The sequence below is a fragment of the Chlorocebus sabaeus genome, chromosome 7 (assembly GCF_047675955.1).
Source record: "Chlorocebus sabaeus isolate Y175 chromosome 7, mChlSab1.0.hap1, whole genome shotgun sequence".
NCBI lineage: Eukaryota > Metazoa > Chordata > Mammalia > Primates > Cercopithecidae > Chlorocebus > Chlorocebus sabaeus.
Window position 1 is genome coordinate 531,687 of NC_132910.1, and position 6,164 is coordinate 537,850.

Here is a 6,164-nt window from a genome sequence, read left to right on the forward strand (position 1 = left end):
AAATTATAACAAACTGTACCTCAGACCACAGTGCAATCAAACTAGAACTCAAGACTAAGAAACTCAATCAAAACCGCTCAACTACATGGAAACTGAACAACCTCCTCCTGAATGACTACTGGGTACAAAACAAAATGAAGACAGAAATAAAGATGTTCTTGAAACCAATGAGAACAAAGATACAACATACCAGAATCTCTGGGACACTTTTAAAGCAGTGTGTAGAGGGAAATTTATAGCACTAATTGCCCACAAGAGAAAGCAGGAAAGATCTAAAATTGACACCCTAACATGACAATTAAAAGAACTAGAGAAGCAAAACTAAACACATTCAAAAGCTAGCAGAAGGCAAGAAATAACTAAGATCGTAGCAGAACTGAAGGAAATAGAGACACAAAAAACCCTCCAAAAAATCAATGAATGCAGGAATTGGTTTTTTGAAAAGATCAACAAAATTGATAGACCAGTAGCAAGATTAATAAAGAAGAAAAGAGAGAAGAATCAAATAGACACAATAAAAAATGATAAAGGGAATATCACCACCGACCCCACAGAAATACAAACTACCATCAGAGAATGCTATAAACAACTCTACACAAATAAACTAGCAAACCTAGAAGAAATGGATAAATTCCTGGACACTTACACTCTCCCAAGACTAAACCAGGAAGAAGTTGAATCCCTGAATAGACCAAGAGTAGGCTCTGAAATTGAGGCAATAATTAAAAGCCTACCAACCAAAAGAAGTCCAGAACCAGACAGATTCACAGAAGAATTCTACCAGAGGTACAAGGAGGAGTTGGTACCATTCCTTCTGAAACTATTCCAATCAATAGAAAAAGAGGGAATCCTCTCTAACTCATTTTACAAGGCCAACATCATCTTGATACCAAAGCCTGACAGAGATACAACAAAAAAAGAATGTTAGACCAATATCCCTGATGAACATCGATGCAAAAACCCTCAATAAAATACTGGCAAACCGGATTCAGCAGCATATCAAAAAGCTTATCCACCATGATCAAGTGGGCTTCATCCCTGGGATGCAAGGCTGGTTCAACATACACAAATCAATAAACACAATCCAGCATGCAAACAGAACCAAGGACAAAAAACACATGATAATCTCAATAGATGCAGAAAAGACCTTTGACAAAATTCAACAACCCTTCCTGCTAAAAACCCTCAATAAATTCGGTATTGATGGAACGAATCTCAAAATAATAAGAGCTACTTATGACAAACCAACAACTCATGTCGTATTTAATGGGCAAAAGCTGGAACCATTCACTTTGAACATCGGTACAAGACAAAGATGCCCTCTCTCACCACTCCTATTCAACATAGTATCGGAAGTTCTGGCTAGGACAATCAGGCAAGAAAAAGAAATAAAGGGTATTCAGTTAGGAAAAGAAGAAGTCAAATTGTCCCTGTTTGCAGATGACATGGTTGTACATTTAGAACACCCTATTGTCTCAGCCCAAAATCTCCTTAAGCTTCTAAGCAACTTCAGCCAAGTCTCAAGATACAAAATCAACGTGTAAAACTCACAAGCATTCCTATACACCAGTAACAGACAGAGAGCCAAATCATGAATGAACTCCCCTTCACAATAGCTTCAAAGAGAATAAAATACTTAGGAATCAAACTTACAAGGGATGTAAAGGACTTCTTCAAGGATAAACCACAAATCACTGCTCAGTGAAATAAAAGAGGACACAAACTAATAGAAGAACATACCATGCTCATGGATAGGAAGCATCAATATTGTGAAAATGGCCATGCTGCCCAAGATAATTTATAGATTCAATGTCATTCCCATTAAGCTACCAATGACTTTCTTCACAGAATTGGAAAAAACTTATTTAAAGTTCATATGGAACCAAAAAAGACCCCACATTTCCAAGACAATCCTAAGCCAAATGAACAAAGCTGTAGGCATTATGCTACCTGACTTCGAACTACATCACAAGGCTACAGTAACCAAAAGAGCATGGTACTGGTACCAAAACAGAGATATAGACCAAAGGAACAGAACAGAGCCCTCAGAAATAATACCATGCATCTACAGCCATCTGATCTTTGACAAACCTGACAAAAAGAAGAAATGGGGAAAAAATTCCCTATTTAATAAATGGTGTTGGGAAAATTGGCTACCCATAAGTAGAAAGTTGAAACTGAATCCTTTCCTTACTCCTTATAGAAAAATTAATTCAATTTGGATTAGAGACTTAAATGTTAGACCTAAAAAGATAAAAACTCTAGAAGGAAACCTAGCTAATACCATTCAGGACATAGACAAGTGAAAGGACTTCATGTCTAAAAACAAAAGCAACAGCAACAAAAGTCAAAATTGACAAATGGGATCTAATTAAACTAAAGAGCTTCTTCACAGCAAAAGAAACTACTATCAGAGTGAACAGGCAACCTACAGAATGGGAGAAAATTTTTGCAATCTACTCATCTGACAAAGGGCTAATATCCAGAACCTACAAAGAACTCAAAAAAATTTACAAAAACAAAACAAACAACCCCATCGAAAAATGGACAAAGGATATGAACAGATACTTCTCAAAAGAAGACAGTCATTCAGCCAACAGACACATGAAAAAATGCTCATCATCACTCGCCATCAGAAAAATGCAAATCGAAACCACAATGAGATACCATCTCACACCAGTTAGAATGACAATCATTAAAAAATCAGAAAACAACAGGTGCTGGAGAGGATGTAGAGAAATAAGAACACTTTTACACTGTTAGTGGGACTGTAAACTAGTTCAACCATTGTGGAAAACAGTGTGGCGATTTCTCAAGGATCTCGAACTAGAAATACCATTTGACCCAGCCATCCCACTGCTGGGAATATACCCAAAGGATTATAAGTCATGCTGCTATAAAGACACATGCACACGTATGTTTATTGCGGCACTATTCACAATAACAATGACTTGGAATCAACCCAAATGTCCATCAGTGACAGACTGGATTAAGAAAATGTATCACATATACACCATGGAATACTATGCAGCCATAAAGAAGGATGAGTTCGTGTCCTTTATAGGGTAATGGATGCAGCTGGAAACCATCATTCTCAGAAAACTATCGCAAGAACAGAAAACCAAATACCACATGTTCTCACTCATAGGTGGGAATTGAACAATGAGATCACTTGGACACAGGAAGGGGAACATCTCACACCGGGTCTTATTGAGGGGAGAGGGAGAGGAATAGCATTAGGAGATATACCTAATGTAAATGATGAGTTAATGGGTGCAGAACATCAACATGGCAGATGTATACATATGTAACAAACCTGCATGTTGTGCACATGTACCCTAGAACTTAAAGTATAATAAAAAAAATTAAATTTTTTTTTTTTTTTTAAAAAGAATGTTGAATATTGGCCACAAATCTCTCCTGGCTTCTGGGATTTCGGCTGAGAAGTCCATTTTTAGTCTGATGAGATTCCCATTGTATGTAATTTTTCCTTTCTCTCTAGCTGTCTTCTACATTTCTTTTTATTTTGACTTTAGAGAATCTGATCATTGTTTGTCTTGGGGATGATCTTCTCATGGATTATGTCACTGGGGTTTTTCGCATTTCTAAATTTGAATATTGGCCTCTCTGGCTAGATTGGAAAAGTTCTCATGGATGATATCCTGAAGCATGCTTTCCAAGTTGATTTCATTGTCCTCATCTTTTTCAGATACTCCAATTACTCATAGACTCATTCTTTTCACATAATTCCATATTTCTTTAGGTTTTGTTCATTCATTTTTATTTTTTCTCTGTTATTGCCCACCTGTCTTATTTCAGAAAGCCTGTCTTAAAGATCTGATAGTCATTTTTCACTTGTTTTACTTTGCTATCAATACTTGCGATTGCATTATAAAAGTCTTATGGTGTTGTTTTCAACTCTATCAGGTAGGTTACATTTTCTCTTTATAGGCTACTTTGTTAACTTCTGCAATGTTTTATTATTATTTTTAGCTTTCTTGCATTGGGTTACATTATACTCCTTTAGCTCAGCAAACTTTGTTTATATCCCTATTTTGAATTTTACTTCTGTCATTTCAGCCATCTTAGCCTCAACCCAGTTCCAAATCCTTGTTGGAGAGGTGATGCTGTAATTTGGATGAAACAAAGCACTCTGTCTTTTTGAGTTTTCACTGTTCTTGCACTGATTCTTTCTTATTTTCGTGGGCTTATCTGCCTTCAGTGTTTGAGGTCGCTGTCCTTTTTTTTTTTTTTTTTTTTTTTTTTTAAATGCTATTTGATTGCCTTGAGGGTTTGTTTGTTATATAAGGTGGATTCAGTCAACAGGCTTTGTTTGTAGAGGGGGCAGTCTTCAGTTCCCAGTTCCTGGACTGCATGTTTTAACTCTGGTGGACTTGCATTGAGCCCCAGCTTTGTTCTCTGACTTTTCAAGGCTTTAAGCCTACTGTACTGGAGTGATCAAGGTGCAGCAACTGCAGTAGAGTGCTAGTGAGTGCAGGAGTGTCTGCCTCTTTCTGAGTGTTCACCACAGTGGTAGAAGCAAAGCAGTTGTAAGGGAAGTGGAAGGCCCCTGCTGCAGACTGTGTTATGTTACACTGGAGGTGGTATTTGTTTAGAGTGTGGTGATTGCCAGCACAAGTCTGGGTGCCTTCTCTTTGCCCTGCTAGCAGAAGTGATCACTCAAAGTATGGGAGGATCCTGTCCTCTGCACAGCATCAGCATAAAGGTGGGCACTGGCCAGACAGGGATTTCTGCTTCTGTGCCCATCAAGGCTCTGTCTGCAATGCTGCAAAGACTGTCAGGGTGATTTGAGTGAATATGGTGGGTGGGTGGGCATGGAGGGATGCACTGCACTCCTGTGTGCTGCTGTGTCAGGTACAGCAAAATCCACCCATGCAGACATGCATTCAGCAAAGTAGTGTGAGGAGTTTCTGTAGGATCAGCGGAAGCTGCAGTATGGGAGGGAACATGCAGACTGGTGCACAGTGGTAAGGGTTGCCTCCGTAGAACTCTCTATCAGTCAGGACTGTTCCTCTATTGCAGAAACTATGGTGTGGCACCTCAGGACACCCAAGACTGCCCTGTAAGCAGGCATGACAAAGCTGGAGTCCCAGGAGAGGGTAGAAGATCAAGGAGTGCTCAAATCAGACCAGCCTCATCTGATGTGCAGGATCATCATGCAGGGATCGGGTCTGACTCTTACCCAACGGCTAGGGTCTCTTATTCATCAAAGTTGAACTTACAGAGATGGCCACACTTTGCTACAGATTCTCCTGCACCCATCCCTCTGGACTCCACATCAGTTGGCTTGCTGCTTTGCTACTTTGTTTGTTCCTGTGACTTCATCTCAGAGAAATGAAACTCAGCAGCTGCTCAGTGTCTTTGCTCCTTTGTTGGTCCAAGAGAAGCAAAGGAAATTTCTTGTAGAGGCAGTGGTGAAGAGACTTTCTGTTGCCCTAGGGGCTCTCTCCAAGGAGTTGCCAAGTTTCTACTATCTACATAGATTTGGCAGGTGTTGGCTAGAGACCCAGGCCTGGAAGATCTGCCTGATGAGGACATACAGGAGCAGGCAACCACATTACACTCTGGTCATTTTTCTGTAGGGCTGCTGCAGTGCGCTAGTGGCCCACTCCAGTCACTAGTCATCTCAGATTTTCTAGTACCTGGAGGTATCACCAGTGAAGGCTGAGAAACAGGAAAGATGGAAGCCTGCCCTTTTCTCTGGTAGCTCCATCTCAGGGAGATATGGACCTGTTTCTGACACAAACACTCTTCTAAGAGTTGGCTGGAGACCTCAGTTGGGAGATCAGACTCCTAGTCAGAAGGAATGGTATCAGGGACCTGCTTAAGTTAGTCTAGCCACATTTTCATAAAGCAGCTGTGCTGCCCTGGGGTATACTTCAGCCCCTGTTGCCTTGGACACTCCAAAGCTAGGAGGCTGGAATGGCTAAGTTGCCCAAACAGCAAAGATGTCAGCCTGCCCTGCCCCCTGGGGTCTCTTTACCAGGGATGCCTGGAAACTCTGTCAGCTGGTGAATGCCAGTGGTGGTAGCCAAAAATCCCTGTTGGGAGGCTCCACCCATTAATGAGGACGAAGGTCAGGAACTCAATTAAAAAAGCAGTCTGGCTCCATTTTTATATGGTTGCTGTGTTCTTCTGGTGTA